The following is a 23749-nucleotide window of genomic DNA, read 5'->3' on the forward strand; positions in this document are numbered from 1 at the left end:
GACATTTCTTTGTTATTACAATTTGTATTTCTCTGAGTATTTGAGGTTAAACATTTTTCTGTTATTTAAAAGCCATTCATATTTGATTGTGGAAATGGCTGTACAACTCCTTTGCTCATATTTTAATTTTGATAGATTTTTTTCTTATTGATTTGTAAGGGTTCTTTATTTTTCATGCTATTAGGACTCCATGATGCTGTTATGTGTTGCAAGTACCTCCTGCCAGTTCATGGCTTGTCTCTTCTTGTCTGTTGATGCATAGAAATTCTTCATTTCAATATTATCAAAATTATCGGTTTTTTAAGCATGATTAAAATCTTTGTGTCTTTCTTAAGGATCTTCTCACTACACAGGAGTCCTATAGATGTATTTCTATAAGATTTAAATCTATCTTCCATATTTAAATCCATTTGTGGTTGATATTTACTCACATGGAAGGTAAGTAGCTGTTATTTTGTATTTGTGGATGAGCAATTGTCTTGGCACTGTTTCATAAGTAGTTTCTCCTTTCTCTAGGGATTTGCAATGACAAACCTGACATCGGTATGTTTTCAAATAAGCATGGCGGCATCTGTGGTTTCTATTGCATTCCATTGGTCAATTTGTCTTTTCTACCACACTTCCTTCATGAATATATCTTGATATATATGGCATTGAAATAGAGTGTGAAGTGTTTCATCAGTTTTCTTTGCCCTCTTCAATAGTGTTTTGGCTATTAATTGGCTCTGATCACATATTTGAATTCTGGAATCAGCTTACTAATTCTATAGAAAATACCTTTGTGATAGTAATCAAAATTGCCTTGAATCGACAGATCAATTTTCAAATAAATGGATTTCTATGATATCATGTCTTCTTGTCTATGAATATGGTCTATCACTCAATTTATTTAGGTTATTTTTAATTTCTTTTAATAAAGTTTATAATATTCTCTATGGATTATATCTACCTTTAAAGATTTATTCATAACCAATTTGTGTTATGACTGAAAATTGAATGCCGTTTATAATTACATTTTCTGTTTATCGCTGGTGTATAGAATTGCAATTAATTTTTACCTCATAACTTTGTCTCAAACCACATTACTAAACTCTAAACTCGTTACTAAACATTAATTAAAACAATTTTAGATTATTTGTTTTTTTGTCTTTTTTGTGTGTGTTATCTACTAGAAATTAGAGCTTTGTTTCTTCCTTTAAAAATTTTTATCTTTCTGAATTTCAGTTGATAAAAATTAATTTATAAAAGGATGTAATTCTGCCTGCAATAATGTTTTACAAGCATTAACAAGTACAGGCAGCCCTTACTTTTCATGTTTCCCATATGCACTGATTTCAGTTACCATAGTTTAGTTAAATAACACCAGACCCCAACAACATGGTTCAAATTTCAGTTACTGTGGTATATTATCTGTGAGTAGTTGCATCACTGCTGTCTCTTTAGTCTATAAATCACTACTTAAATAACAGCTGAGCATCATGATCACTGACTGATCACATCACTTCTTTCAAAGTCTCTCAGTGGTTGGGTACTGCAGTCTATTATTCAAATCATAAACAGACAGCAAAATATGTAACTGTATTGCCTCCTTTTCTCCCAGTGAAACCCATGTGACATTTTACAAAAATGGGTGATTAAACGAGGAAGTTAGCCAACCAAGAAGGAAGTGCAGCAAAAAATTAAAACTGATAACTCTGGAACTGAAACTTGAATAGAACATAAGTAGAATTATAGAAGAGACAGCTGACTGTAAGAATGATGGCACAATTTCTACTCAATAGATGCTAGATATGAAGCCATATCTTAGTGAAGGTGAACTTATTGACATATATAAAGAGAGTGGTTGTGATGAAAAGGATGCAGATGTCCTAGAGGAAGTGATACTGGCAAAACTTTAAAAATATCTTCACATTAAAAAAGATATATGTCTTTAAAAAATATATAAAATATATAAAGAGATATTTCATGACATTAAAAGCATAAGGAATAAAATATTGGAAGCTGTTTCAAACTAAGAAAGAAGTATAATTCTCCCTGAGGCATAGACAAGATGCTCATTCTATAAGTTATATGAATAGGTGGGAAAGGCCAGCACCATTCAAACTATTTGATGAATTTTGACAAAGAAATAACACACTTTAATTCTCAATGTTTCTAATGTTTTAAATTAAAGTGTACTAAATAAATATTAGTTTTATTTCCATTTTTCTGCTTATTTATAACTGACAATAAAAGAGTTTCTAATGTTTTGACAAAAAATTTTAAAGGTCACATAATAATAATACTTTTCCCAGTGATTATTAAGATTGCTTTGCGTAGTTTCAGCTTGAGTGGTCCCACATTATTGCACAAGGTGAGAATTACCTGTATATATATCTGTGTAACTATCATCCCATTCAAACATTTCCCTCACTCCAGGAAGATCTCTTATGTTCTATCCCATCAAACCTTACATATGTACTAGATGAAACCACTATTTTTATTTCCCTCACCATTGCCCAGTTTTACCTGTTCTCATATATCATATAAATAGAATCATGCATCATTCACACTTTTGTATCTGGATTATCTTGCTCAACACAATGTTTTTGAGATTCACCTACGTTTTGAAATATACCAGATGATTGTTCCTTTTTAGTCCTTTTATTTTCTTGTATGCATATATCACAATTTGTTTATGTATTTACTTCATGATGAGTATTTTTCCATTTTTGATTAATATAAATAAAACTACTGAGAAAATTTTGTGTAAGTGTTTTGTCTTGGATATATGTTTCATTTATCTTGAGTATATATGTAGGAATGAACTAGTAGGTTATGGGATAAATTAAGTTTAACATTATAAAAAACCGCCAAAGTGTTTTAAAAAGTGGTTGTAAAATTTTAAACAACTCACCATCATTGTATGGACATTTGAGCTGTTCCATGTCTTCCCCAGAATTTGGTATTTTCAGTTTTTTAAAAATTTATCCATTCTAAAGAATAAGTATTGGTATGTATTTGTATTTCCTTTTCTCTGAAGAATAAAGAGTTGAACATGTTTTTGAGTGCTTACTTGTATTTATATATATCTTATTTTGTGAGTAACAAATCCAAAATTTTGTCTTTCAAAAAATAATAAAATAAACTAGTGCTTTCCAATCCATTTTGCTTCTTGATATATCTAGAAAATTATGTAATTGTATAGCATTCAGGCGTTAATTGAAAAGGCTACTCAAAGCCCAAAGACAAATGTCCCATTGTTGCTAGCTCTCCCAGTCTCCAAGTTATGAGGGGACCCATATCTTGCCGCACATATCTCTAACCCCTTCGTTGCACACTATTCTACCTCAGCATTTCCATTTCCATGGAATGTACTTAGAGCAGAAAATCCTCTGGTGAAATGATGAAGAATAAAAGAGATGATATAAATAAACAATATTAAGACTGGAAGGGGTAATAGCTCCATATAAAAGGGGTAATAACTACATGTAAAACAGAGATTAAAGAGAATAGCAAAATTCTATACCAAACTAGAAAACTTAAAGGAAATTGTCATATTAATAAAGATATATAATTATACAAAACTTTGAATGTCCCTCTAACAATTTTAGAAATTGAATCAGAAGAGAAATATCACTCCAGATGGAGTTATAGTCAGTTCTATCAAACTTTCAAGTTAAGATTCCTTCCAGTCTTTTATTTCAGAGAATAAGACAGGAAATACTCTCCATTTTCTAAGGCCAACATAAAATTGATACAAAATCCAAACTTGGAGGGAACAAGAAAAGAAAAGGAAAGGCCAATTTCAACCCTCTCTAATGAAGCGCCATACCGAGCCTCCAGGAGCTCAAGAAGACCAGCCAATAATTTAACTACCTACTAAAAATAAACTCAACACTCTCCAAAGGAATATAACAAAATCCCGAGTTTCTAAAACAGATCATCTATAATATGCAGCATATAATCAAAACTTTAGATATAAACGAATAAAAAAGAAAATGTGTCTCACAGCCAAAAGAAAAATGGTTATAACAACTGTTCTAAACCGTATATGAAAATTGGACTCCCAATTTAAACTTTTTTTGTGTGTGTGAGGAGATCAGCCCTGTGCTAACATCCACCAATCCTCCTCTTTTTTTGCCGAGGAAGACGGCCCCGGGCTAACATCCGTGCCCATCCTCCTCCACCCCATATGGGACGCCGCCACAGCATGGCTTGCCAAAGCAGTGCGTCGGCGCGCGCCCGGGATCCGAACCAGCGAACCCCGGGCCGCTGCAGCGGAGCGCGCGCACCCCACCGCTTGCGCCACCGGGCCGGCCCCCCAATTTAAACTTTTATGGAATTTCTAAGGATTTATCTAGATTACTAGTAAATTTTTTCTAATTTATTATTACTACCAAATTAGCTTCAAATTATAAACTCTAATTTTGATTAATCATGGGAGTTCTAATTTAGATGTAACTAATCAGAAGCTAGCAAGCAGTCATGTAAATCCCTTTTTTCCTCTCAAAGCACTCAGAAGGAACCGGACATCCAAAAGAAACCCAAAAGTAATCTGCGCTTCCAAAATTATTTCATATGTTTAGTTAATCTGTGAAATTGCAATTAATGTGTCATTTTCTCTGATACATTTTATATGCGTATTTGAATGAGTGATTTTATAGTAAATGTAGACTTCGTGGACCAATAAGAGGCTTCAGCCAAAAATACCTTAAATTTATTCAAGCTAAAATGATTAAAATCTAAGGTTTAAAAACGCTTACTTCATCGCTTTGCCGTTTTCTGATTAATCGCTGTTCTTAATGTGATTCTGTATGTTATGGAGAACTAGTGTACGGATTCTACACTAATGCTAGTGTTTTCCCCGATACTCTGATTTGTGCCAAATGGCATGTTATCTTGAGCATGAGGCATTGTTGAACGTGTCAAATTTTATTACTTTCACAATCTATAATAAGTGAATCACAGTTATTATTATCTTTAATACATTTTGCATGCCTTAAAAAAGATTTGAGACCTACTGACAACTATGTCACATTTTGTACATCTTATTCTTAAGTTTGAGGAAAATAAAAAAATTATGAAAATATAAAACAAACATAATTCACAGGTTTTTACATTTTTACCCCCTTCTCTCATAATAAGAACAATTTTCCTATTAGGCTGGTTTTACATGACACACCAAGATATCAGGAAAAAAAATTAAAATGGCCCAAAAGAAAAAAATTATGATTAATATTTTAGATATATGGTGAATAGGGGCACATATTGTTACTTGTGTAATTTGTCTTAATTGTTGAATACAAATGACCTATAATAAGTATCGGGTCAAGGGGCAAGGCATATGGTTTATAACTAAGCAAGATGAAAGACCTAGGCTTAGTTCAATGACAATGGCATTGTCTATACAATATTAACACAATCAGTCAGTTGAGAACCTTGAATCAAACATACTTTTAAAATAAACTGAACATGTTTTAAATTGACTTTACCTCTTGGTTTACTAACAGGAGCCACCGCTTTCAGCTTCATTAAGCCTCCCCTCATTAATGGGCAATTGGTGAGTCTATGTTACTTTCCTGAAAGTAATAATTAATCAATTAATTAATTAATAATGTAATTAAAGTATCTGATGATTTGAGTACACTCTACAGATGTTTATTTATTTTATATTAGTTTGTTCCTGGCAACATTGAAATTCAGAATGTAACTTTCCTCTTGAAAATATTTTAAGTTGGTACCTCCACAATTATTCATAATCTGCTACACAAAGTACTAGAATGCAAAAATAAGGTTGACATAAATACATCTCTCACATATTAAATGTGTCACAATACTTCCTAATCTCAGTACCCCATCTCATATAATACCTTAATAAATATTTAGTTTCAGGTTTAAAAGAAAACAACCCTCTCTTGTTTTTTCTACAGTCCTCAGATAGAGAACTCGCTGCGGTAGCTGCCAGACCACATGTTTCTATGGAGAGAGTGCAACGGCTCAAAAAAAATTTAAAAAACACAGCTGTTATTAGTGTCTTTGGAAGGTTTAATTTAGATCTGTTAATTTGACATCTTATAAACAGCTTCTGTTTTTCTGTAAACTAGGCCACCATATTTAGCAACACAACAAATTTGCCCAGAATTATAGATCAACAGTGCAAAACATTTATATTTTTATCCTCTCTTATAATAGACAGACACACTAGTTTAAGGAATCATTGAGTACTCCAGCAAAAAACACCCCAATTTTTCCCTGATCCAATATAAACTCAATACAATACATTCTACTACATTTTATATTTTTAATCAAATGTGGTAAAGATTTGATTTAGCTATAACGAAGGAATTTTTTTATTGTAGTATGATTAAATACTGGTACTAATAACAGTGCTACTAAATAGTACTACTTATAAGTTAAGTTTTTCCAGGAATAGGGAAATATGATAAGTCTTAACACTGCTTTATTTATCTTAAAATTAGTCTTTTAAATTTTGTAAAACTTTCATTCAGCCTTTTAAGGCCATCATTTAAACAGCTTCCATGTTCAAGGATTGTGCTAGGACTTGAAACAATATACAAATGGTATTTGCTCGAATAATAATTACATTTTAGAAAGTAAAATAAATTAATTAAAAAATATTCAACAATGATACAATTTATCTCACATTATACCGATTGTGTTCATATTGTGTGCTAGTGATAGAAATGTAAGTAGAAATGATTTTTGTCATTAAGGAAGTCCCAGTATAGAGAGGAATAAAAGAAGTAAAAGCCAAAATAATGTGAAATCACTATAATTATTAGTATAAACACAGCTGTATAAAAATGCTATGTGAGAGAAGTTATGGAGACACTAAAGAGCATAGAATAAGAGGACTGTGATCTGGAGCTCTGAGAATATGAAGTTTGAAATAATGTCCAGTATAGAAAAATGGGAAAAATTTCTTTTTTGACATTTGCTTTGAATATTGGATAGAATTGAAGAATAATTTGTATTTACACATATATGAGAGAGTGGTATTGATGGTGGATGAATCAATGAGACACTGTAGAGCAGTTTGAAGCAATAAAATAGTTGTATAGATAGATATATAAATAAATGAAAATAAGATGATTAAAAATAAATATAAGAAACTTAGTGATGTGTATAGCACAATGCTATTATTTTAAATTATAAAATATGAACACAAAATGACAAAAAGTAATTTTGAAAAACAAATACAAATTAAAATACAAGAAAAGTTTTAGAATGTGCAGCTGTTAGTTGCCAAGTGTAATCGGAACTAAAACTGGAAATAAAAATAGAATAAACAAATAAATAAAATGGAAAGGCATTTACATTTGTCAATTGTAAAAATATTTCTATGAACTGGCATGTCTGATTAACGATCTAAACTTCAGACTTCATGTTAAAAAAAAGATAAAAGTTTAAGAGCTTTAAAACTGTATTAAGTGAATCTTGGGTCACAGGAAAAATATAAACTAAAAGTATGGAATTTCTAAAATTAATAATAATGAAAACACTACATATCTGACGCTGTACAAAAAACGTTAAAGCTGTGATAAAAATCATATTTTTAAATACAAAAAATGATACATTTAAAATATAAGGATAAATATCTCAATTTAACAAACTAGAAAACAAAGTAATCCATTTGAAAACATAAGAAAAGAAATATAAAGGTAAAATTAGCCAGGTATAAAATATTAAAATTAAAAATTAATTTAAATTTTTTTGTTTTTCAACAAAAACAAAATACTTGGATTTAGTGACTCTTAATCAAACAAAGAAAGCAAGAAAAAATATAGAGAAATAATCATTGAAGCAGAGTAATAAAAAGGAAAATAATGAGACTAACTTGCACAAACGTAAGCAAATAAATCAGAAAATCTAGATAACACATTTCTGATAAAAATTGACCTCTAATCTAGAAGTTTAAAAGACCAATTCCCATAGGAGTAACAGAAAGTTCTTAAAGGACCATGACAAAAAGCAAAAGGCCAAGATGCTTTCAGAGGATTCTAGTAAACCTTCAAAAAGCTGAAAAATCCATGCCACTTTAAGTGATCCAGAACAGATAACAATAAGGAAAATTTCAAATCATTTTTTGAATCAAGTGTAACATTGATATATAAACCTGATATAGACTGCACTATAACAAAAAAATATAGAGCAATCTTGTAAATTTCAATATAAAAACCCAAAATGAAAACATCAGCAAACTGAATTCAACACTCCAAAATCACATTAAAAAGAAATAATGCAATATGACCAAATAGAATTTATTATAGGAATTCAACAATGGCTTACTATTAGGGAATCCATTAGTGTAATCAGCCATGTGAATAGACCTTAAAAAAAAGAGCCATAACATTATCTCTATGAATCCTGAAAAGATATTTGACGAAATTTAATATTCATTTCTGTTAAAACACTGAACAAAGTTAAAGTAAAGTAAAATAAGAAATAATGGGTACATTAATATGTTCATTAAATATATGAGTTTAAAGCATATATTCTATATTTTATGTTATATATTAGGTATTGTATATTTCACATATTACATATTATATGCTATTTATTACATATAACAGCCACCAAAGCCAGCATTATTGTTAATAAGTAAATAAAAGAGATATTTAGGCTTTTTTTTGTTTTTTTACTAAGGATAGGAAATCAGGAAAAACGCATTGTACCAAATACGGTACACAGCACATAAGAACAAACAAATACTGGTACAAGAATTGGACACAGAAAGGTTAAACTCTTTCCATTTGTAGATGGCATAATAATATAACTTGAAATCCAATAAGACTTTAAAATAAAGCAAAAACACAATAAAATAATTTACTAAGTTATCAGGAAATAACATTAATATTCAAAACTGATAGTTTTATATCAACAGCCAATTAAAGAAATTTTTATAATAATAAATATTTATTTAGAAATAAATATAGAAACAAATAACAAAAATATTTGATACACATATTATAAAAAATTTAAATACTTGTGAAATAAAGTGAACAAACGAGAAGACATTCTTCATTCTTGGCTAGTATGAATGAACATCATAAATATGCAAACTATACTAAATTAAATATATAAACTTAATACAACCCCAATGAAATACTATACACATTTTTTCTTGAGCTAGAAAAATTAATTCTATTGCGTGTAAAATTAAACATGCAAAGAAAAAAAATAATGTATAGGGATTTACCCATCTAGATATTAAAACATGCTATAAAGGAAGATTCAATACTTAAAACTACATGGAACAAAATAGAAAGCCCAGAAAGAAATACAAGTATGTATATAAATATGATGTATGATAAAAGTGTCAGGTGCTCAAATCACTTGTGAAATAAGTTATGAACTATTTGATAAATGATGTTTACATAATTGGGTAGTGGTTTGGAAAGTAAAAAAATAAAATTGGACCTATGCTTCCCATCATACACAAGAATAAACTTATAAGAAATTAGAGTCATAACAAGTAAACTCACACAAGTACTAGAAGTAAATATGAACTTATTCATATTTATAGTAAAGATGAATTTATTTTTAACCTGCATATGGACACAGCCTTTCCAAGTATAACTCAAAATCTGAAAGGAAGAAAAGATTGGCCCAATTATACATTTGAATCTCAATCTCTCTCCCACTCTTTTGTTCCCTCTTTCATTGATGTATTTATAAATCTACCCTAAAGGAAATAAAAGAGAAGGGGAGACAGAAAACACTGACAATTTAATGGCCAGAAATTTTCCAAAATAGATAAAATCTATAAACTTATGGATTCAAAAAACCCCAAACCCAATAAACATGAAGAAAATTCCACCAAAGCACATCATAATCAAATTGCTTAAACCCAGAGATAAAGAGAAAGTCTTAAGGGGCCGGCCCCATGGCTTATCGGTTAAGTGCATGCGCTCCACTACTGGCGGCCCGGGTTTGGATCCTGGGCAAGCACCGATGCACTGCTTCTCCAGCCATGCTGAGGCCAAATCCCACATACAGCAACTAGAAGGATGTGCAACTATGACATACAACTATCTACTGGGGCTTTCAGGAAAAAAAAAAAAAAAAGGAGGAGGATTGGCAATAGATGTTAGCTCAGAGCTGGTCTTCCTCAGCAAAAAGAGGAGGATTAGCATGGACGTCAGCTCAGGGCTGATCTTCCTCACACACACAAAAAATAAATAAATAAAGGAATCCTGGCTTAAAAAAAAAAAAGTCTTAAAAGGAGTAAAAATGGTACATTACATACATAGGAATAAAATTAAGGATGACAGCATATTTCTTATTAGAAATAATGCAAGCTAGAACACAATGTCTTTAAAATTATTTTAAGAAACAAAAGCCAACCTATGATTCTTTGCAAGTGAAAATATCTTTTGAAAAATGAAGACTAGATAAAACTTTTCAGACATACAGAAGCTGAAAGAATTCCTCACCAGCAGACCTGAACTATAATGAATATTAAAAGAAGTTCAAACAGAGGGGAAACTGAATCTACACAAAGAAATGAAGAGCATGGAAAAAGATAATTACATAGATAAATAAAAGGACTTATTTTTTAAATTATTTAAATACTTTTAAAAGATAATCAACTACTTAAAGTAAAATTAATAACAATGTACTGTGTGATTTATAATATAAATAGAAGTAAAATAAGCAATAACAATAGCACAAATCCAGGAGGGAACAAATGGAGTACAACATGGTAAGTTTCTTAAAGTGGTATCTTATGGTTTGAAGGAAGACAGGGACAAGTTTCAGATGTATATCAGGTGCATTAAAAGAGCTACTGAAATAATTAAAGAGTTACAACTAATCAGTCAATAAAGAAGAGAAAAGGGAATCACAGAAATACTCAATCCAAAACAAGTTAAAAAAAAAAAGAATGAAAAGGGAACTTAGGGGTAAATCTGATGAAAGATGTCTAAGACCCATATGTTGAAAGTTACATAACATTACTGAGAAAAATTGACAAAGAACTGAATAAAAGGGGAGATATATGTGTCTACGCTTTGGAAGCCTAATTAGTTTTATTTTTTATTTTATTTTTTTTTTAATTTTTTGTTTATTGCAGTAACATTGTTTTATAACATTGTATAAATTTCAGGTGTACATCATTATACTTCTATTTCTGCATAGATTACATCATGTTCACCACCAAAATACTAATTACAACCCATCACCACACACATGTACCGAATTATCCCTTTCACCCTCCTCCCTCCCCCCTTCCCCTCTGGTAACCACCAATCCAATCTCTGTCTCTATGTGTTTGTTTGTTGTTATTATCTACTACTTAATGAAGGAAATCATACGGTATTTGACCTTCTCCTTCTGACTTATTTCACTTTGCATTATACCCTCAATGTCCATCCACGTTGTCACAAAGGGCTGGATTTCATCGTTTCTTATTGCTGAGTAGTATTCCATTGTGTATATGCCATATCTTCTTTATCCATTCGTCCCTTGGTGGGCACTTAGGTTGCTTCCAAGTCTTGGCTATTGTGAATAATGCTGCAATGAACACAGGGGTGCATGTACCTTTACAAATTGGTGTTTTCAAGTTCTTTGGATAAATACCCAGCAGTGGAATGGCTGGATCATATAGTAGTTCTATCCTTGATTGTTTGAGGAATCTCCATACTGTTTTGCATAGTGGCTGCACCAGTTTGCACTCCCACCAGCAGTGTATGAGAGTTCCCTTCTCTCCACATCCTCTCCAACACATGTTGTTTCCTGTCTTGTTAATTATAGCCATTCTGACCGGCGTGAGGTGATATCTCATTGTAGTTTTGATTTGCATTTCCCTGATAGTTAGTGACTTTGAACATCTTTTCATGTGCCTGTTGGCCATCTGTATATCTTCTTTGGACAAATGTCTGTTCAGGTCTTTTGCCCATTTTTTAATTGGGTTGGTAGTTTTTTTGTTGTTGAGATGCATGAGTTGGAAGACTAATTAGTTTTAAAATGTCTATATTCTCCAAATTTATCTTTGGATATAATACAATCCCAATCAATATCACAGTGGACTTTTTAAAAGAAATTGACAAACATTAAAAAATTACTATGGAGGGCCAGCCTTGCAGCTTAGCGGTTAAGTACTAGCTCTCCACTACTGGCGGCCGGGCGCGCACTGACGCACCGCTTCTCCAGCCATGCCCAGGCCGTGCCCCACATAGAGCAAATAGAAAGATGTGCAACTACGACATACAACTATCTACTGGGACTTTGGGGGACAAAAAGGATGAGGATTGACAATAGATGTTAGCGCAGAGCCAGTCTTCCTCAGCAAAAAGAGGAGGATTAGCATGGATGTTAGCTCAGGGCTGATCTTCCTCCCCCAAAAATATAAAATTACTATGGAAATGCAAAGCATCTAGAATAGTCAAAATTAGTTTCAGAAAAAAGAAAACAGGTAGAGGATTTACACTACTCCAAGGCTTATTATAAAGCTACAGTAGTCATAAAAGTATGGTGCTGGCATCAAGATAAACAAATAAATGGAATAAGACAGAGCCAAGTAAAATATCACAGATTTATAGTCGATTGACTTTCAGCAAAGGTGCAAAGGAATTCAGTGGAGAAATGCTCACGTTTTCAACAAATGGTGCTGGAACTATGGAGAATCCATACGGAAAAAAATTAACATGGATCCATACCTCACTTATTCAAAACAACTAAAAATAGATAACAGATGTAATTATAAAACCTAAAACTATAAAACTTTTAGGTGAAAACAGAACAAAATTTTTGTTGCTTTGGGTTAGATATAGATTTCTTAAATATGAGGAAAAAAGAGCATCCATAAGGAAAAAAATGATAAATTCAGTCAAAATTAGGAACTATTGATCTCCAGAAGACACTAGTAAGAGAATGAATATGCAGCCATTGATTGGGGAAAATATTCGAAAATTACACGTCAGATAGAGAAATTGAATCCAGGTTATATAACTCTATGAAAACTGAGGAAAAGTTTTCAACAGACACTTTGTCAAAAGAAATTATGTAAATAACTCTTGAGAAAAAATCCCCAAAACCCAACATCATAAGTCACTGGGGAAACAATAACATGATATCCATATACTCCTATTAGAATGGCTAAAATTTAAAAGATTGACCATATCAAGTGTTGGTGGTGGTGTAAAGGAACTGAAACTCTCGTATACTACTGGTGGGAGTGTGAACTAGCACAACCTCTTTAATAAACATACAACTACCATATCATCTAGCTATTTCATTTCTAGGTTTCTACCCAAGGAAAAAGAAATTGTCCAATAAAGTCTTGTGCATGAAAGTTTATAGCAGCTTTGTTTGTAATAGCCCCAAATTGGAAACAACCCAAATGGTCATCAACAGGTGAATGGGTAAACAAATAGTGATATGGTAACTCAATGGAATCCTATGCAGCAATAAAATGGAATAAACTATTGATACATTCAATAACAAATGGATCTCAAAATAATTATACTGAGTGAAAGAAGCCAGACGAAAATCGGTACACACTATATGATTCCATTTATATAAAATTCTGCAAAAGGCAAACTATGTATTGTATTAATTTTCTATTGCTGCACCACAAACTGAGCAGCTTAAAACAGGACACATTTATTATCTCACAGTTTCCACATGTCAGGAGTTCTAACATGGCTTGCCTTGATCCTCTGCTTAGGGTCCCACAAGGCTGCAATCAAGGTATCAGTGGGGTCTGCGGTCTCAACTGAGGCCTGGGGTCTTCTTCCAAGTTCACATGGTTGATGACTGAATTCATTTTCTTGCCATAAAAGATTGAGGCCCCTTCTTTTCTGGCAACTTGCAGCTTTTATAGCTCTAACCCACCACCTACCCCCTGCCCAGTTCCTTGTCATGTGGCTCTCTCATAACATACCACAGGAAAGCTAGTGTCTTCAAAGCTAGCAGAAGAATCTCTCACTCCAGTCGGCTAAGGTGGAGTCTTAAATAACATAATCAATGGAGTGATTATTTCATCACCTTTTCCATATTCTATTGGCTGGAAGCAAGTCACAGGTTCTGCTCACACTGCAGGAGATAAGATTATAACGGGCGTCATCTTAGTATTCTGCTCATCACATCTACAGCCAGAGAGAGAAAGCAAATCAGTGGTTGCCTTGTGATGGGTGGTAAATGGGGAAGGTCAAAAGGCAGGCATTATAAAGTCACATGAGGAAACTTTGGGGGCAATAAAAACATTCATTACCCTGATCATAGTGATGATTTCATAAATCACTGTGCCACCATCAAATTTATGTTATGTCAAACTTAGAATAAGCATGTTGTTTATTTTATATCAACTGTACTTGCCAATTATACTTCAGTTATACTCTTCACAAATAAATATGTGCATTTTCTTGTTTTTATAAAAATAAATTAACAGATAAACCAGAAACTAATGAAAAAATTTATAAGATACAAGATAGATGGGAATGGGGTAGAGGGCAAGACTTCTCTGTGTATGACTTCTCACATATCTTTTCTTTTATACTATAAAAATATTTTAGATATTCAAAAATAAAATTAAATAAGATAAAATTAGTTACAAGCAGAAAAAACTATGAATTAATTCAAATATCTTTTCAACCTGGTATTTTGACTGGATGCACTTAGTTTCATATTCTAAGAACAAAAAATTGCAAAAGATATATTGAATTTAACTTAGGAGGTTAGTTTTCAGTTGTGCTATAGATATGATTTCAAAACAACTTTGTGTATTATAGGATAGGGAAATGTGTAGATATATTGATATTTAATGATTTTTAAGTGTACGGTTCAGTGGCCTTAAATACATTCACATTGTTGTGCCACCATGACCACCATTCATCTTCAGAACTTTTTTCATCTTGGCAAACAGAAGCTCCATACTTATTAAATAATAACTCCCCATTGTCCCCTATCCCAAGTCCCTGGCAACCATCATTCTACTTTCTGTCTCTAAGAATTTGACTATTCTAGGTACCTCATATAAGTGGAATTATATAGTGTCTGTTCTTTTGTGACCAGCTTATCTTACTCAGCATAATGACTTCAAGTTTCATCCTCATGTTGTAGCATGTGTCAGAATTTCCTTCCTTGTTAAGACTGAATATTGCTTATCAATTCATTCATTCATGGACACTTGGGTTGCTTTCCACATTTTGGCTATTGTGAATAACATTACTACGAACATAGGTGTAAAAATATCTGTTGGAGTTTCTACTTTCAATTCTTTTGGGTATTTTCCAGAAGTAGAATTGCTGAATCCCTTTTCAATTTTTTGAGGAACCACCATACTGTTTTCTATAGTGGCTGGACCGTTTTATATTCCCACCAGCAGTGCACGAGAGTTCCAATTTCTCCACATCCTCACCAATACTTGTTATTTTCTGCTTTTTTTTGGATAGTAGCCACTCTAATGGGTATAAGTTGGTATCTCTTTGTGGTTTTTATTTGCATTTCCCTACTGATTAGTAATGTTGAGCATATTTTCATTTGCTTATTGGTCATTTGTCTATTTTCTTTGGAGAAATGCCTATTCAAGTCCTTTGCCCATTTTTTAAATTGAGTTGCTCGTATTTTGGCTATTGAGTGGAGTTTTTATATATTTTAACATGCATGTTATTTTATATATATAACACATATATGTTATATACATTTAATATATAAAGAATTTTTAAATAAATTAGTATGAAGTAAAAATAAAATAAAATATATATCATATAAAATATGTTATATATATAAATATATATATTATAAAGAACTCCTCTCAACAGTCAAAAAACAAACAACCCAATTAAAAATGGGCAAAGGACTTGAATAAGCATTTCTCCAAAGAAGATATATTGCAATTGCAAATATTTTCTCCCAACCCATGGGTTGCCTTTTCACTCTGTTGATAGTGTCCTTTGATGCACAGAAGTTTTTAATTTTGTTGTGGTCCAATTTATCTATTTTTTGCTTTTCTTGCCTTTTCGTATTATATCTAAGAGGTCAATGCCAAATTCAATGTCATAAAGCTTCTCCCCTATGTTTTCTTCTAATTGTTTTATTATGGCATTGGATTTTTATTATAAACTTGAGAATATACATACGTGTGTGTGTGTGCATGTGTGTGTGTTTCTTTCCACTGACTAAGCATGAAAGAAATGACACCTCAGAGTGGTGTGTAGACTTAATACTGGAATTCATTTTCCAAATAACATTCTCTATTAAAAGGATACTGAGACTCAACTTAAGTGGCTAATTGTAGATTTGGGCAGGGTCAGTAAATGGTGAGCCATGGTCATTTTGTTCCAGAAACAAGGTATTTCTAAGATTCATGGGCCCATAACAAAGGGACAATGGATTCAGCTTGAAGGGACTGCCACTGGCCAAATCTGTGCTGTTTGAGCATGAAAAAATGTTAATGGTAATGTATTATAAAACATTAAATAAAGAAAACATGTGAGTCGATGGAAGGAATGCAAGAAAAAAAAGCAGGGAAATATCTTATTCACGGGAAAAAAAACCTAGTTAATATATGTAAAAGGAAAGATCAAATTTGGAGTTAAATTTTGCAACCCCCACTTTAATAATTATTTCATGAAAGGTTTATCAAAACTTATTAACATCTTTGTGTGGGGAAAAGAATAGTCACGCAAAATATCAACTCTTAATTACAAAAGAAAAGTTAACTTTACAATGGAGATATTCCGTTGTTACCACCTTAAGAAAGTGATCAAACAGCATCACCAACAGTGATACAACCAGTATTTGTGTCATAAGAGTGATACAAATGATACTCACCTCTGATGTGATGGAATATGAAGTACAGGTCATCACCTGAGTATTCCTCCCACTGATGTTGGGATGAGGAGAAAATTAGACAATGCAAAATATAAGACATTCTAAAAGACAACTCATCACAAATTCAATTATCATGGAAAAAAGAACATTGAGTACTCAAGATTAAAAGAAATTAAATATACATAACAATAAATGAATGAAGCTTCATGGATCCTGGATCCAATGAAAAAGATGCCTATAAAAGACATTTTGGTGGGGGGATAACTGGAGAAATTTAAATGTGATCTACATAGTAGGTGATATTGAATCAATGTTGATTTTCTTAGATGGAAAAATGGTAATGTCATGTAGGAGAATGTCCTTATTTTTATGTGTTCCACACTGAAATATTTAGAGGAGAAGTTCATAACTGGTGCAACTTTTAGATGGTTTAGCCAAAAGAAAATGATTAGATACATAGATAAGGCAAATGTTACAAGTAAAATGTGTTCACTGTGTTATTTTTTCAAGTTGAGATTTTACAACTGATCCAAAGTTGCAGGAACTAAGAAAGAGTACAGACTAATTCCAGCCAGCCAGACCTGTTACTCCGTTGGTGTGAAAGCATGGGAAAGTTACTTACCCTGTCTGTGCCTCTGGGCATCTCTAAAATAGAGATGATAACGAAACTTACCCTTCATGATTTTGGCAGAGATACACACGACATAACTCATGAAAAACACATACAACACTGCCTAACACATAGTAAGTCCTCAATAAATGTCTGTTCATATTAATAGACTTACTAGTAATATTATTGCCGGATTGGGGTTTTTATTGGTTGAGGATTTACGGGTAATGAGGGTTGAAAGTTAGTATTCTGAAACCAGTCTCTGATGCTATAAATATGGGATGACTACATATCACAGCAGCAGATGAAAATATAACAGTACAGAATTGATTTTAACCATAAATCTATAAATAAGTTGCAATGTCTCATATAATGTTGCCAATGAAAGATTAAATCATTTCCAACCAGCCAGCTAAGTACTCCTCATAATCTTAAGATGAAATTTAATAATACAAGTGGTGAAACCATTGCCATGGCCTTATCGGAATCTGTCAAGTATAGAAGGCACCGTCAGCAACCTAAGAAACTTCTTGCAGAAGTGACCCCATTAGAGCCTTGGAGCCAAAGGGTAATTAAAGTTGGGCTCTGAGCCACATGTGAAAAATCTATTTTTTTTCCTTTTAATTAATGACTGCATTATTGCCTCGTCCCGCTGTGGTATGCGACCCTAGCCGAATTAGCACCACTATAAACCACATTAAGACAAGTTTCTATCAGCAGCACGACTAACGCTAGTTAGTTTAAGTTTACGAGGCAATAAATACACACCATAATATTGTTGAGTATCAACATCGACATTTTCACTGTGTAGCAAGGAAGCAGATCACAAAAGAGGTATTTACAACATGCTTGGAGGAGCATCAGTTCTAAAGATGTTGATGACTGAGGAAGTTTCATGCTGTACACCACTTATTTTCTCTTGCACATAATTCTGGGCAATTTAAATTTATGTTGCATAAAATTTGTCCATGCAAAATAAGCTTTTTCGTTATTGAAGGGTAAGATAGGGAATCTGGGATTTCTCTCAACATTTCATTTTTAGCAGTTCCGTTTAATTCAAAACTATTTACTTTGCCACAGAGAAAAGCTTCAGCATTGTCTCTACATATAAAATTGAGGATTATATTTATCAGAAGACATTTTTTGTTGTTTTTTGTTCGTTGCTTAGTTGGTTGATTTTTGCTCCTTTCCAGCATATTGTACCCAATTCATGCAAAACCAATTCATGCAAATCTAGAACATTATATCTCTCTTTATAAATCTAATTTGCTCAAACTCTTAGTATTATTTTTGAATTTCAAGTTTAACTGACATTTAAGATTTGGTGCTTTATTTGAAACAAAAACCTAGAATATTATTCCACAAAAGATAATTACAACGTACAGTCAATTCTGTACAGTCAATTCACACTTGTTTTAAAAATGTGAATTTGTTCCAATGAGATTGGTATATTAGAAAACAATTCCACTATTGCTGAATTTTCACTTGTTTATGTGCCATTTCATCCAGAAGAAACACCGGGTGAATGTAGAAACCTTGACCCAGAGGAACCACGTTGGGTAGGAGTGCCAACACACGCAGGCACCTCCGACCTCTACCAGATACCTCAATTCACGCCAGAAACGGGTGTGTGTGTGCGCGTTTTGATTGTTTAGGGTGGAAAAGAATAGAGCATGCGTAAATTCCTATTGGAAGGACACAGTAAAGATTAGAAAGAGGTAGGAGAAAGAGATGAAATATCAAACAGAAATCAGAAAGAAACAGGATATGAGATCCAGATGGCACAGGAAGAATTAACTTTCTATTGGAGAATGGCGTTCTGCTCATTGTAACAGGAAAGGGGGATGGGTAGGATCCAAGATGACATGCGGAAATGTGTAGCCTGGTTTACATCTTTGACTATCTTTGTGGAATAGGAGTCGAATCTGTCTGCAAAGAACCAGTGGCAAAAGGAGGAGTCAGAAGTTTGAAGAGAATGGAACAGGTCTGAAACATTAAAAATGATGATTTGAGGGAAGATGTAGCTTGACGATTTGAGGGGAAATGAGCTTGCTGGGCAGTGCCTAGCTGAAATTGGTGAACGCATGGTAGTACCAATGTGCTGGGCCTATGGTCATCATTTTAAATATATATATATATATATATATATATTTTAAATGATATGTGTATATACACATATATACATATGTTATATGGGCATATAATTTAAAATTATACATATATGTTTATATACAATTTAAAATTATGATAATGATGATATACATACATATAAAGAATGTTCCATGTCGTTACACATTATCTTCTAGCATTATATTTAAGGGCAGCATAAAATTCATTTAACTGAAACTTTATTAGCAATTTAAGTTGCACTTTAAATTTTCCTGTTTAGGCAGTTAGATAAACATGCCTGTATTTCTACATTTACACTAATTTTCAATAACCTCTTTAGAATAAATTTCTAGAAGTGGAAGTGCTAGATCAAATATAATGTCAAAATTTGTATTTCTAACAAAGCAACATATGTGCATATTTTTAAAAGCATTCTAAAAGGTATTTTAGGGTTTATAATGAAAAACAGTAATTCCTTGCCTTCCACCATCCTATCTGAATTCATATTTCCTAAACAGAAGAGCTCCCATTCTTTTATTTTCTTCTTCTTTTCTACTTTATTTAATGCTATTCTGTATTGACATTTCAATTTAAATATTACTTGTCACTTCTTAAAGCAGAAAATAAGTATTGGGCTCTCTTATATACTGCAGCCTCCACACACTCTCGTATATATAGACAAACTTCTTAGATTAATATTTAGTGATTATGTTATTAAAATAATACAATATTAATTTTAGGGCCAGTCTGGTGGCATAGCAGTTAAGTTCGTGTGCTCAGCTGCAGCGGCCTGGGGCTCGTGTGTTCCGATCCCAGGCACGGACCTACCCACTGCTTATCAAGTCATGCTGTGGCTGCGTCCCATATAAAGTAGAGGAAGATGGGCACAGATGTTAGCCCAGGGCCGATCTTCCTCAGCAAAAACAGGAGGATTGGCAACAGATGTTATCTCAGGGCTAATCTCCCCCCCCAAAAAAAAAAACTTTTAGTAACATATATTGTGTACTATAATTACATTTTCTTTATTATTCAGCTTGTTGTTTTTTTCCTAGAGTTAATTTAGTAATGACTTTAGTCGCCATTTTCCCATAGAATCTTAATATTTTTGAGTAAAGTCTTCTTTTCTCCCTTTTTTTTCCTTTTTGGAGGTTTTCCTTTTGATTATCTTTAAAATTAGAGGTTTCCCTCAAATATCTAGTAACTCTTAGTTGTCTGTCGTGTTTGAGACAAGGCACTAGCCACATAACTGCGGGTTGTTGACTGAAGGTCTCTCACTGTGGAGAGTCTCTTGTCAATTGATGTACTTTTGGAGGCAGAAGTCTGATTTCTGATGTTGAATTATTTAGTAGATTCTACTTAATTGCATCATTTTGTTCTACGCTTTGCATTGTTTCATATTTGTATTCCTCTTTACTTTACATTTTATTTTTTACTGATGGATTACTTTTTAGCATTTAATTTCTCTATCAGCTTTTAAACCTGTATTTATTGGCATGACTTTTAGTGGTTGCTCTAGGGAATCACAATATGCCTTCTTAACTTTCCATAGTTCTAACTCAGACTTAATTTTGTACCACTGCATGTAAAATTTAGGAAAATTGTGACTAGTTTCTATAGCCCTTCAACATTTTTTAGGCTCAATTACTACATCTACAAACCTCATAATATAAAGTTACACATTTTTCTTAAATTCCTAGATTTTTTTAAAGAAATTAAGGAAATAACCTTTTATACCTCCACATGCGTTCACCACTTCTGGCACTCTCCATTCCATCCTAAGATACAGAGTTTTCATTTGGTCTTATTTCCTTTTAACCTGAAGAATTTCCTTTAGCGTTTCTTATGATACAGGTCTGCCAGTAACAAATTCTTTTGGGCTTTGTCTTATGAAAATACGTTGCCTTCATTGTTGAGGGATACCTTCACTGAACATAGAATTCAGTATTGACAGTTTTTTGTTTTTTTAATTCAGAAATTTCAAGTCGTTGTTCCACAGCCGTCTGGAGTTCTTCATATCATTTTTTAGCTCGTTGCAACATTATTTTTTTTTCTGGCTGCTTCCAAGCCCTTCACTTTATCTTTGGTTTTAAGGTGTGTCACCACGATGTACCTCATTATGACTTTCTTTCTATTTATATCTTTTCGGTGTTTTTAAGTTAATGAAGTGTTGGGCCCGTCCCATGGCCTAGCGGTTAAGTGCGCGCGCTCTGCTACTGGCCGCCCGGCTTGGGATCCCGGGCGCGCACCGATGCACCGCTTGTCCGACCATGCTGAGGCCGCGTCCCACGTACAGCAACTAGAAGGATGTGCAACTAGGACATACAACTATCTACTGGGGCTTCGGGGAGAAAAAGGGAAAAAAAAGAGGAGGATTGGCAATAGATGTTAACTCAGGGCCAATCTTCCTCAGCAAAAAGAGGAGGATTGGCATGAATGTTAGCTCAGGGCTGATCTTCCTCACAAAAAAAAATAAAAAAAGTTAATGGAGTTTTAACTTTCTTCCACCAAGTTTGGGAAACTATGTTCTACTGTTCTTCTAAATATTTTTTCTGCCCCACTTTCTCTTCCATTTTCTAGAACTCTGGCTATATGTAAGTTAAAATACTTGATATTTTCCCACAGCTACCAAGGCTCTGTTTACTTATTCTGTATTTTGCTCTTTTTTCCACATTTTAATGTCTCTATTGATTTCTCATCAGTGTACCTGACTCTTTCTCTGTCATTTCCAATGTTTTGTTAAACCCATCAAGTATTTTTTTATAATATATATATTTTTTATCAATCCTAGAATTCCAATTTGGTCCTTCTTGGTAGTTTCTCATTCTCTTCTGAGACTATCTGTTCATTCATCTTGAGCATGTTTTCTTTTATATTCCTGTCTATGCTTACAACAGCATCTTTAAAATCTCTCTTTAATAATTCAAACATCTCATCTTAGTCATCTCTGAAAAGTCTTCATAAATTGCTCTTTTTTCCTGATTGAGGTCACATTTCCTCTTTTTTTTAATTGTCTGTTTTGTTTTGGATATATTTTGGACATTGTGAATAATACATATAGAGATTTTATATTCTGTTGTGTTTCTCTACATATTGTTGTGTTTTAAAAATTTTATTTGGTTTGCAGTTAAGTTAGTTGAATTCGAACTCTAACCTCTGTCTCCCTTACGGTGGGCACCAGCTAAAACTTCTCTTAGCTCTTTTAGTCTTAGTGGGAAGCTTTGAGTTCACCCCATTAATAATTAATTCAGGGATTTGCCCTATATTTGTTCAGAACTTATAAGCAGAATATGAGGTTCTCTCTTTGTGGCTCTCTCTTTTGTGAATCTTCCAGTTCCCAGCTTCTGTGTTCTTCTGTGTTGTCGTAAATAAATTAAGAAAAAATCCAAAGGCACAACATCAATCCGTTTTCCAAATTAAAAAAAAAAATGGGCATAATATAATTGACATCCAGTTTCTAGTCTTCTAAAGCAAATCATTAATTTTTAATAAATTGATGATTTTATTTGTTCCTCATAGAGGCTAGTGTATTCCTTAGGTTGGTCTATTAAGATATTAAAATGCACCAGCAAGTACTTTATAACATTGCCTTCTTCCCTGCAAAACTCTCCTATTTTGAATGTGTTAAGGTATTTAAATTTCTTCCTTGATGATTTGACGGTAATACACACATGTACACACACAAACACACACACATCTTTTTGTAAGACAAAAAATCAGTTACATTTGTTGTGCTGACTCATTGGCATTACCTCTTCTTGGGAGTATTTCCTTTATACCATTTTCATGTTATGAGTAGTAGAGAAACTTACTTTGCCTGGTTTTTAAAATTTTCAAGTGTTGGTTTTTGTACTTTAGAGTAGAGAGAAACTCAGTTTAACAGCAGTTTGACAGCTTTTCTCCTGGTGATAAAATAAAATTGATCAAATGTACATTAGAGCTTTTAGACTCTGAAACTTCAGTAATCTACAGGGAATTCTGCTTGAGTACTATACGACTTATCAAAACTACTGCACCTAGAGCCAGATCGTTCATACTAAAACTCCAGTCTACCTGAATCACATTGTATTTCTCCTTTTTTTTATTATTTTTCCAAAATGGCTTGTAATGCCTCTGCAGTGAGGTTCTTGTCTCTTGAGAATTTGATGTTTTTACTCTGCAATGTGAAGATGTCAAAAGGACTGAAGGCAGGATCTTCAAACTCAGAAATCAGGTGATTCAATTCCACATAATCGTAATTCAGCTGTCTAATGG

Source organism: Diceros bicornis, chromosome 23 (assembly GCF_020826845.1).
Source record: "Diceros bicornis minor isolate mBicDic1 chromosome 23, mDicBic1.mat.cur, whole genome shotgun sequence".
In the NCBI taxonomy this organism is placed as follows: domain Eukaryota; kingdom Metazoa; phylum Chordata; class Mammalia; order Perissodactyla; family Rhinocerotidae; genus Diceros; species Diceros bicornis.